Source organism: Pecten maximus, chromosome 1 (genome assembly GCF_902652985.1).
Source record: "Pecten maximus chromosome 1, xPecMax1.1, whole genome shotgun sequence".
Lineage (NCBI taxonomy): Eukaryota > Metazoa > Mollusca > Bivalvia > Pectinida > Pectinidae > Pecten > Pecten maximus.
This window is the reverse complement of record NC_047015.1, coordinates 52,459,585-52,471,642: the sequence shown is the minus strand read 5'-3', so window position 1 is coordinate 52,471,642 and position 12,058 is coordinate 52,459,585. Positions and strand designations below refer to the sequence as shown.

Here is a 12,058-nt window from a genome sequence, read left to right as displayed (position 1 = left end):
ATGTCACTAACATCACTGACGAGTAGAAGGATAAAACAGCTGTATTATGTCCCTAACATCATTAGCGAGGCATTGAAGGACAATACAGTTTTTTATGTATGATGTTCTAACATCACTTGCGAGGCTTAGAAGGACGAAACAACTGTATGATGTCCCTAACACGACTGACTAGTCTGAAAAGGACGAAACAGCTGTATTATGTTCCTAACATCAGTGGCGATTCCTAGAAGGACGAAAAAGCTGTATAACGTCTCTAACAACACTAACGAGTCCTACAAGGTCAGATATGCGTGTGGTGAGTGCGTTTGTGTTTTGTGAAACTGAGGTATGATCGTGTTAAGTCTCAGAACTTTTGCCGATATATAGGGCTACCTCACTTAAGCATATTGCCGGTAACAGCCCGCAGAACATTCCACCCTGTCACATTAAAATGCAATGTGCCTTCAAAAATTTATCAATTGCATTGTGTCACGCAAGCCTGTATATTTTGATATTAGTTGTATAGTTTTTGGGGTAAATATTTTATTTTTAACTTAAGCCGGGGTAAGTATCCTTAAAAGGTAGGTACTGTTGGGCGGACATGCGTCACTGGTAAGTATGCACGAGCTGAGTTGTTAACGAGGACAGACATGGTTCTTTTGTTCTGTTTACCCGGTATATATTTACCGACATTTTACGGCATGTGAACCAGGCACAGACTACAGACTGTGGTAATTGTACATTATACTTCATTTATATTTTATTTTAGTGGGTATTATTGTATTGTATATGATTATTACCAAGTCAAACAATCTAGGTATCTGTGCGCTCCAGTCAGCCGTGACCATTGTTTATTGTTTATCGTTTAGGCAGTAACAATTTGTATTTTTATGCTATTACATGCTAGATTTCACATATTTTGTGTGTATCAGTGTTATATATTACTATATGAATATATTTGATTGTATATATTGTGGGATAAATCTATGGAAGCTCAGTTCTACTGTCATTGTGTAAAGTATAGTGTGTTCGCGCGGGTGGAAAATGTAATTTTGAGTAGTGTTCGAGTTTATGGAATTTGATGTATACTGTGGAGCCGCACATTATTATTTTGTATTTAAAAGATAATCTAGTAGTTTATTATGTAATTATACACCTTAGTTGTATTTATTTAGGGTTATTTGATTATTATTCTGTACTTAGGATAAACTTTGGGGAAGTATGAAAATGTGAGTGATGTGGTTAAATATGGGCATTAATTAATTATTGTACCTTCACATGACGGGAGCTGAAGCCTTGCGGATCAGTCTGGACCGGACAGGATGATCATTCTTTTACCATTTCAGCATCAGGACCGACCAGGAACGTGTGTAATATGTCGTTGCTGACAGGCTGTGAGAGGAATATATATTTTAATAAAGAGGACCAGCGTCTTGATACGTTGTCGCCATTTTATTCAACTAACTATAAAACATATCTCGGACCAACATATCCGGAATCAAGTACAAACTAATAAAACAAAATTAGAAATAAACAACAATATCCGGAATGGAGTTATTTCCCCTTAGACCATAATACTATAAGATATCTCACAGACCAGTAACACCATATACATAACATGCCCCCCCTTGGAAAATTGAACCCTGTGAAATTAAGAACTGGTCATGAGATATCTGATTACATGACATGAAATGACAATGAAATACAGAAATCAAGAATTTTATACTATTAACTTAAATGCAACTATAAAAAAACGAGTAAATCTGTAAGAAAACCTCCCTCACACAACACCAAGTCTACATCATACCTATAGCTACCCTCCAGCTGCGCATTTCTGGAAGACAAATATAAGGATGCAGACCTAATAGACTGGGTAAAAGAACTTCACATACAAAAAAACAAGTTATTAAGCTACATTTAAAATGATATTAATTTCAGTAATTTAACAAGAATTGTATTAAACTTTAGTAAATATTTATGACTTCTACAATATTCAAGAAATCAAAACTTAAGGCACATACAAATTTTAAGATACAACAATCATAAAAAATACACTTTGTACCTATACAAGATGCTATATACAGTACACATGTATTCAACTATGAACTCAAGAATGATTACATTTGATACAGTAGATCAAATGCAGATTATCATTCTGAAACCCATCAAGCTTGTCATTCAAAAATAAAATAATATACCAGTAACATGCTAAATGGTAAATCCTTTGTGGTAATACTAACTTTGTTATTTATATAATATATAAACGTTTAACTTGCAATATCAACATGTTGTGTACAATAATGTATTATACAATGTGATTTCAGTTATAGAGTAAACCATGAAAAATATTCAAACAAAGCAAACAAAGAACCTTAACTTTCCTCTGCTATATCAATAGCATATCAAATATCAAATACAGCCATACAATATGTGATTACTTGCAATGATAATGTTATATTCTAATACAGTTCAGTATATTGTGAAATAAAACTCATGCAAAACCAGCACATTATATTCATCACTCGATCACCTATATAAATCATCAAATATAAATCATTTCTCTGCGACAAATCGTCTTGCAATGTACATAAGGAAATTCAATAAAGTAATCATCTGTTCAATGAGAAATACACTGTTAATCAACTTAAAATATAATATTACAAATTTAAGCAATGTCATGACAAATATCTATACTAGGGGAGGTGGTCGGGCACGGATCTTTGACCTTGTTTTTACATCTAGGTCAAGGAAAGAAAACCATCTGGCATTTTGGGCTGGCTCACCCTTCAAATGTGCTAAATATTCTTTTCCTTTTCCTACATTCCTCATCGCAAGGACACGTTTAACTTTGTCCTCGTCTGACGCCGTGTTGGAAACTTCCGCCGGATCCACGTGATCCGAGTCTCTGAAGCGAAGTGGCTTCTGACGAGCACGTTGCGGGCGACCAGGCAAATCTAAAATGAGCGGCTCGGTTGACTGTGACTGTGGTACACTTTGTAAATTTTGATGGGGCTTCGGAATCAATGGAAACAAGTCGCGAATTTGTCTTGGCAGAATTGAAATTGATTTGCTATTATTATTGCCTAATAAAACTGGGCCAGTGGGCTTTCCAGTATCATTTGAAGCCGATGAATTTGTGCTGTCGTTTGACAAATCCTCAGATCTCTGGGAAATATCAATATCTGTAGGTTGTTCGAAATCGTCATGGGGGTGTTTATCCACATCTGTAGTAGCCACATAAGCTTCATTTTGCTCATTTTGGGAGATGATAGTTTTCTTGACAGCGGGTAGAAAATAGCCTGTAGGTTCTGGGACGCGAACAAATGCTACCTTCAGTCTGTTCTTGTGAATAGGACGTGGGAGAAGTTTTCCAGAATCTTTATCTAGTAGACGCACAAGGTGATCTGACATGACATTGTTGACGATGTAGGGACCAGAATAACGTGGTTGAAACTTCTGACCTTGACCTGAAGGTGTCTTAAGTAAATACACATAGTCACCAGCACTAAGGTTCAAGGGATGAACCTTGGAATTTGCCCTTTCCACATACGATGCCTTAGCTGATTCAGCAGATGCCTTCACTTCCTGTCGCACAACTTCTAAACGCTTTGCCATTGACAAAACATAGTCGTGATAGTCTTTTGGAAGAGAGCGAAGTTCGACTGGAAGTGTGTGCGTAGACAATGGAAAGTGTGGACGAAACCCAAACACTATTTCGAACGGACTATATCCTAATGTCGCATTCACTGTATTGTTCATAGAGAAAACAACTGAAGATAGTACTTTGTCCCACTGGTGGCCATCTGTAATGAAAGGTGTCAAACGCTCCGCTAATGTTCGATGCGTTCTCTCCACTGAGCCGAGACAATGATGAGAGAAACTCGGAGTATATTCCTGCTTTATATCAAGCAAACGGCAAACTTCATTCGTACAAGTGGAAAGAAACTCTGACCCTTGGTCAGACACAAAAGCGTTACAGGTTCCGAAAGTCGTCATCAATGTGTATATTGCCTCCGAGACTGTAACTGCATCCTTGTTCCGGATAGGAACAGCAAAGAGATATTTGCTAAATTGGTCCACCGCGGTAAACACATACGAATTGCCATTCTTGGAAACAGGTACTGGCCCATACAAATCAAGTTGCCAAACCTCAAAAGATCGAGATGGTGTGGGAAATGCAACTATACCAGTTTTTGTATGTGCTCGGGTTACTTTCCGTTCTTGACATTGTGGACACGACCTTACATACTCTGCTATGCGGGTTGCCATACATGGAAAATAATACGAATCCTTGATGCTATCCAAAGTATGCTGTATACCTCCATGTCCTGCCATAGGCGAGTTGTGATGTAGTTCTATGACAGTTTTGATCATCACCTCAGGAAGCACCAGCTGATATTGCTGCAGTGATCTTGTTCTTTTGCACTTTGAAATGCGCGAATGGAACAAAACGTCATTTGCAAATACATAATCTGAACTTTCTAACATGATTCGCCTAGAATCCTTTTGAGAAGCAGGTAATCTTCCATCTTGCAGGTAATGAATGATGTGGCACAATGTTGTGTCCTTGCGTTGTAGGTTCTTAACAGTATCAAGGTCAAAAGAGCCTTGTGAAAATATGTCCATATCGCGAACTCTTATCGAAACCTCAGAAAAATAATCGGCAGCTGAAGAATGTACCGCATCTGTGTCAATGGAATCCTCTGTGTTAAGTCCTGGAGAAGCTGTGACATGTTGTTCAACATCCTTATTGAAAGTGTTATCTTGATCAACTGTCTCCTGCTCTGTAAAATCTACATGGGAATCTCCTAAGGAAAGTGTCTGTTCTCTTTGTTCTTGCGGTGTTGATTCGAATGAAGAGACACTATCAGCCTTTTCTACAGGAGGACTTTCCTCTCTATGGGAATCTCTTTCACTTGTTGTCACTGCGTGCCTTTTGGACTTCCTTTTCTTCCTAATTAATCTACCGTAATCAAAATCATTATCTTCTGTGTCCGCGTCATAAACCCGATCTTGTTGGAGTGAATCTGCCAAGTGTTTCTGAAAATTATCCAAATGTGAAGGTGGTATAGCTGGGGGCAATGTTTGCACATTGTTGACTTCATTGGGAAACGAAGACGATTCATCAGAACTGTCAACAAATAAACTTTTCAGTTGGTGACCCTCCGGTAATACAATAGTCCCAGTTTTCTCCGTGATGTAGGGAAAGTGAGGATCGTCTTCTTCTGGACTTTGGAAATCAGGATATTTCTGGGGAGATCGTGAAAGAGTGTCGGCAACTTGCATCTGGCTTGCTGGCTTGTATCTAATCTCAAACGTGAATTGTTGTAGAATAGCTATCCATCTCTCATAAATTGCTACTTTCATTTGCTTTTGAAATAAAGGTTTAAGGGCTTGATGGTCGCATTCTACAACGAACTTAGCTTCTCGCAAGTATGATGCGCAATCCAGAATAGCCGTGACCATTCCAAGAAGTTCCAGCTTCGTTGGTCCGTATGACCTTTGCCATCGTCTCAGTGATTTTGATCCAAAGCGAACCACTCGGAAGTCCTCAGGTGAGTCCTGTTTTTGGTAAAGCATATAACCTATGCCTCTGGAACACGTGTCAACGCCGAGATAGAATGTCTTGGTAAAATCAGGAAATGCGAGAACATCGCAGTTCGTAAGCAATGATTTCAGTTTGTCAAGAGCATCTTGATGCTTCTTAGTCCAGAAAAAGGAGACACCAGACTGTGTGAGACGTATCAAAGGTTGTGCTTCTGCGCTATAGTTTGGAATAAATTTCCTGAACCAGTTAAATAATCCAAGTATTCGCCTTAAAGCTTTCACATCTTTTGGAGGGCTGATGTTCTGTATGGCTTCCACTCGATCAGGTGGTGGAGAAATTCCATTTTCTGAAATCTGATGACCAAGAAAAACGCAAGACTTTTCAGCGAACGTACACTTTTTGGGATTGAGTTTTAACCCTGCTGCCACTAGTCGTTTGAACACATCTTCAACATCGTTCATGTGTTGTTTCATATTTGGTGAACTGATAAGGACATCGTCAATGTAACAAAGGCAAGATCTAAAAGTGAGTCCTCTCAAGACTTAATCCATCAGCAGCTGAAAACTACTTGGAGCCGTGCTCAAACCCATAGGTAACCTTTGGAATTTGAATGTTCCGTAACAGGTGTTAAAAGCAGTCAAGCCAGTACTATCAGCGTCGATTGGCATCTGAAAGAAACCCTTTGACAAGTCAATGGATGTAAAGTATAATGGTTTTCTATCTGCAAATGATTCCGTGAGTTCCTCGAGATTTGGAATTTGATATTGGAATGTCTGAGTCTGGGAGTTAAGATATCGAAAGTCTACACAGAATCTAAATTGAGACAGGCTTGATGTCTTGGTAATTGGATGTGTTGGTTGACCCGAGTGATCCTTTTTTGACACAAGGACAACTGGACTGGTGATGAGGATCTGTTCAGACTCATCCACTGGTGCTATGATTCCTTGATCCAACAGTTCATCAAGTTGATGTCGTAATACTTCTCGTTTATCGGGAGGAAGACGATAGGGTCTTTGATGCTTAGGCTTAACATCTGGTTTGAGGAGGATCTTGTGTTTCACAAGCTCAGTGTAGCCAAGGTTTGGTGACTCTGGTGTCACAAACAACTCTTTGTGTTGACGGAGCAAATCTTGAAGATTTTCTTTCTCTGTTGGTGTTAAGTGTTCTGGGATTTTAAACAGTGAATCGAACGAGCTATGAATGCCTGTTGGGTGTTCTTGTGCAGAGCCGGTGGGCATCTGTACATTCTGCACACTGTCAGTAGAAAACTGGTATGTATCGTATTCCAATGAATGTTCAAACCTTGCTAAAACTTTCCCTTGCAGCAATGTAACCGGATTGGAAGAAGGATTTAAAATCTTAATGGGAACAACACCATCCTTAGCAACAGTTACTAATGTCCTGGCAACCATTAAGTTTTTGTGAACACAAAAGCTACTTCCAGAACAGATGCCCTGTGATCCACATAGGATGTGTGTTGGTACTGCTCCCCATAATACAACTTCCGAATTAGGAGGTAAAACGATCCTTTTGGTACACGTGACAGGAGATGGATCAAAAGAACAAGTAGAATTAGTAAAATCGAGAATGACACCCTTGTCCTGTAGATATTTCACTCCCAAAATCAATGGATGAGATGTACACGGTAAGATATGTACTAGAATGTGATGAACAAACCCAGCTACTTGTACAGTTATTGTTGCTGTTCCAATGATCGCTATCTTCTTGTTGTCAGCAAATAATATCTGTTTGTCGGGCAGATGTTGAAAATTAGCTTTGAAAAAAGGTGGTATACTGTCATACAAATTTTCACTGATAATATTTAGAGAGCTGCCTGTGTCGACAAGAGCCGATATTTGGGTGTGATGAATTTTTACTGGGAGAAAAAGAAATTGAGGTTTTGAAACATCCTGTAGCGAGTTAGACCCCACATGAATTGAGTTTACACTGGATTTCCCGAGGAGGGGGGTCTGTTCCACCCCGGGTGTTGTTGGTTTCCCTGTGGCGCATTATTTCCTAAAAATCTGCAATCTGTAGCCGGATGTCCCCACTGCTGACAAAGCTGGCACTTCAAACCTGGGGCCGACTCTCCAATCCCAGTCCAATTCCATAGCCTCTTTGGGTGTCCCAGACCATGGCATGCAAAACATTCAAGTGAAGGCCGAGAATGACCATCCTGTGCGTACTGTTGTCGCCTGGGATTCGAGGGTTGACGAGGCTGGTTATAAGGCCTTGAACCTGGTTGAGATGTAGAATGTTGTGGAGACTGTTTGGTAGATATGGCCTCAACAAGGTTGGTAAGTTTCTCCATCTGAGCTTTGAGGTCATTGATTTCCTGTTTCTGTGGAGGTTCCATACTTTTGGTAGAGGACATTGCACATAATATCCCCGTCGAATCCTCACTGTGTTTGCGGTAGCCACAACTTTCCCCCATTTTTGCAGCTATTAAAGCAGATGATAAGTCCTTAGGATTCCCTGCACGAACAAAAAAAGCTAATTCCTGTGGCAACCCACTAATGAACCTTGCAAGGATTTCATGTTCCTGTTTTCTGATCAATTGCCCCTTTTCCAACAACAAACAATGGAAATCTTCCATTGGTTGCCCTGCTAAGAGACACAGCTTATTAAATGTTTCATTCTCAATAAACATCTGGGGACTTTGCCAATCTATGGTAATGAATCTGGACTTAAACTCTGCAATCAAATTATCCCATGTGTTCTTTGTGGATTGAGGTAATGCATTAAACCATGCTAATGCTGGTCCTAATAAATGCAAGTGGAATGCTGCTATTTTTTTGTTGTTATTGTCAGTGACATCAATCAATGTAGCATATGACTCGAATTCCGATAAGAATTTGTCCCCATTTTCATGTGGATAACCAGAATATTTTTGACAAATTATGGATTTCGCCATATCTAAGTCCAGTAATGTTGTTTTGAAACAGCTGGATGATGTAAAGATTGATGGAACAGAAATGTCCGGAAATGGCAGATCTAAATCTTCAATTGGAAATGCTGAAATTTGGTTTGGTGTACTTGAACGGAAATTATCACCTGGTTCCTGTATTGCATTTTCGAAAATAAATGAATCATTGAGAATTTCATCTTCATTCCAGTCTGTGAAAGTATCCTCGGGGCTATTATCTGGGATGAATGGTGTAATGTTGTTCATTTCGTGGAGTATAATTCGTTGACATTTTCAGAGTATATAGTACATATGTTTATATATATATGTACAATGTAGTACCAAAGTGTTAAAATATACTCACTATAACACTGTAACAATGTCGGCCGTTGGGCTTTCAACATCTAAACATAATATTTTGAATAAAGAATGTATATATAAGTTACATAACTAATGTTGGCCGGTGGGCTTTCAACAAAGTGCAACTTTTCATATTATGTTGGCCGGTGGGCTTTCAACATTTGAAATAATATATCTAATATACTAGTCTCTGGCATACATTCACAACATTTCCCTGCCATACTATCAATAAATTGCGTCGAGGATGGAGTCCGTCATACAAGTTATAATAACAAAATTGTGATGTTCTCCCTCGTGGTCTATGAATACGCAAGTCTGTATGGAGGGCTAAATGACATCCAGTATTTTTACTGTTAAAATCGTTAATGAAATTGTTAAGCTTCAGAACAAACTCTTCGAATTTCTGTTGGTGTCTTGTGGTTACTGAAGATGGTTCTAGAGGGGATTTGTGTGGATATGTCCGAATAGATATTTTTAAATCCTTGGGAGGAATTGTACCAAATATCACCTGAGCTGTTGGATTGTGTGTTTTGATTTCGTGTTCAATGTCCAAAATCTTCTTTGTAAGGTAATTGTATTTGTTAATCTGCTCTTGTTCCAAATAATCTCCTATGTTGTCGGGAATGTCATTTATACCCGCGCAGATGATGTAGAGTTTGTACCCCGTATGGTTGAAGTTTTGCAAATAACGAACTTGATCACACAGTCCAGAACCTCGCGAAACATTTAATGCAATATCTACCAGACGCGCCCTGGCGAATCTAGAATCACTAAATAATACACACCTGTTCATATTTCATTATGCGGGTGGTGAAAATATAGGGTTTCATACTTTCATATAGTTCAGTTCACAATTTACTAAATAGAGAAATCACTGTCATGAAACACGTGGTTAACAAACACATAACATCGTCAAAAGTTAAAACACGCCGTTTACTCGTTAAATTACGTCCTGACTTACCTAGCAGTAATTAATGAGTATATCTGTTCACCTTTGGATTCTCCACCATGTAATATGTCGTTGCTGACAGGCTGTGAGAGGAATATATATTTTAATAAAGAGGACCAGCGTCTTGATACGTTGTCGCCATTTTATTCAACTAACTATAAAACATATCTCGGACCAACATATCCGGAATCAAGTACAAACTAATAAAACAAAATTAGAAATAAACAACAATATCCGGAATGGAGTTATTTCCCCTTAGACCATAATACTATAAGATATCTCACAGACCAGTAACACCATATACATAACACGTGTGTTCAATCTGTTCCATCAGGGTCAAGGTTAGCAAGGGTCTACTGAGGGCTTGTCCAATACTGTCTGCGTGAGCATCACGGGCTTTCACACGTGAGGAACTGAAAACCCTAGTCGTCGATTAGACACTAGTGATAACACTGGTGATATCTCCTCTTGGATATGAGAGCTCTGGATTGAGCTATATATATACATATATATATTCCAGTATTATCTATGTCACATGCTATATCTAGTGTATGTAAGCATTTGTAACTGGTATGTATTTGTTTAAGTCCTTAGTATTGTTTTTAAGAGTTTTAAATTGCGCGCCGTTTCTCAACTGTTGAGACCGCGGCAGGGTGTGTGCGCATGAGCAACATCTAAGCGGGAGTACAGGCGGACAGGTAAAAAACCTTGCAGCGGGTATTTGGAACGTAGCCCTGTTCGACGCCCAAACTACAGATTGGGGTAAGTATTTCCATCAAATATAACCCAATGTTACCCCATAACGTTATCAATAGGTTGTCTGTTGTTATATTTGCCAGTTTGAGTGTGTTTATAGTGTTTTATAGTCGCTAAATGTTACCTGTATTGTTAGGCGTGACCTAGTACTAGTGAGGCACGTGCGGTGTATTGTGTGTCGTCGGTAAATAAGCGTGAGTATCTAGTATGTTTACAAGTATGGTTTTGCTTATATGTAGTGTGGAATATATGATGTTTAAATAGTTTATTACATAAAATATAACTGTAAGTAAATTGTAATTGCTATATTGTTGTAGCTTGATGGGCCTACACCGTAATTGATGAGACAATGAACACTACCCACCTATTGTATGGAGGCCTAGAGCCGAGGGCCGAATAGGTGTACTGATTTATGTACTCCGAGATCCTACTCGTCCTATGAACTGTATGCCTGTTGTGTACCTTCCCTGTTTTTGGAAGGATGGATCGACATAACCTGCGTGGTATGTCTGAGCGGAGATACACATCGCGGCAGAGATGTGACATTGTTATTGATGACGTCACAGTTGTTGAGATATTCAACGTCTTGGGGTCATCATTACAGACGTAGATATTCTGTTCTACTATAACGTTGATTCCCTGTTGTGGATGTTGACCATGTTCAGTACATGTATATTGAGCACTGCGTGTGTGATTTTGTTCTGCTGTATAAGACGGCACTGATTGGATCATGAGGGACCTATGACGGAGACATTGTTGTTCATGTTCATCTGGAGCTTAACAACCTAACTGTGTGGACTCGGTGTTCAACTGTGGTGGCCACTGAGAGACTTGTAGGGAATAGGGTGTCTATGTTTATGTGTTTATGCTTATGTGTCTATGAATGTATCAGAGTGTGTTGTATGTAAGATTGTGTGATGAGCGTGTTTATAAATAAATGTTAATGTACATGCTTGTACAAATTGTAAATAAATCTTGTATATATTGTAGCCTGTCTTCTCGTGCAAATATCAGCAATCACGCTCAGTTTACGTTACAATCTATACTAACTGGCTCTGGATTGAGCTGTTCCATATACTATTGGAAAGACTTTTTGGCTCTGAATTGAGTGATTTGAGAATTTGTTCAGGTGAACTTTCAACATGTTGGGATGCTACATAGACATTCTTAGAATACTTTGTTGAGAGTGTCTGAGATAGTGAGAGTGTATGGTTGTATTGTAAATATATACATTATGCATATTGTCCTTCATTGTAAATAAACAATCATATTTGTGTAATCAATTTGTTCAGTCTTCATTATCCGTAGAAACAACCGACGCTTGGTCCACGTTAACACATTGCATCATAATGAAATGTGGCGGTGTTGTGAACAAAGGAGTGCATCAACGGAGTGTGTTGCTGTTTAATCTGAAAATATCCTAGATACTCTAAAAATCTTCTTTATATCTGAAATTAATAACTCGTAGGTTTACTTCGACCGACAATAACAAATGCATCAAGCTTTACTTTCATGTGTAACATTGGACGATTAGGGACATATGTCTTTCATTTTGTTTAAA

The 12,058-nt window shown here is 38.8% G+C and overlaps 1 long non-coding RNA gene across 1 annotated transcript; it reads left to right on the top strand.

Moving 5' to 3' along the window:
* The first annotated feature begins 10,433 nt into the window (after positions 1 to 10,433).
* On the top strand, positions 10,434 to 11,776 carry LOC117328455. The gene is made up of 2 exons (XR_004532972.1): positions 10,434 to 10,503; positions 10,815 to 11,776. It is a non-coding gene; the product is annotated as an uncharacterized LOC117328455 (long non-coding RNA).
* The last annotated feature ends 282 nt before the right edge of the window (positions 11,777 to 12,058 follow it).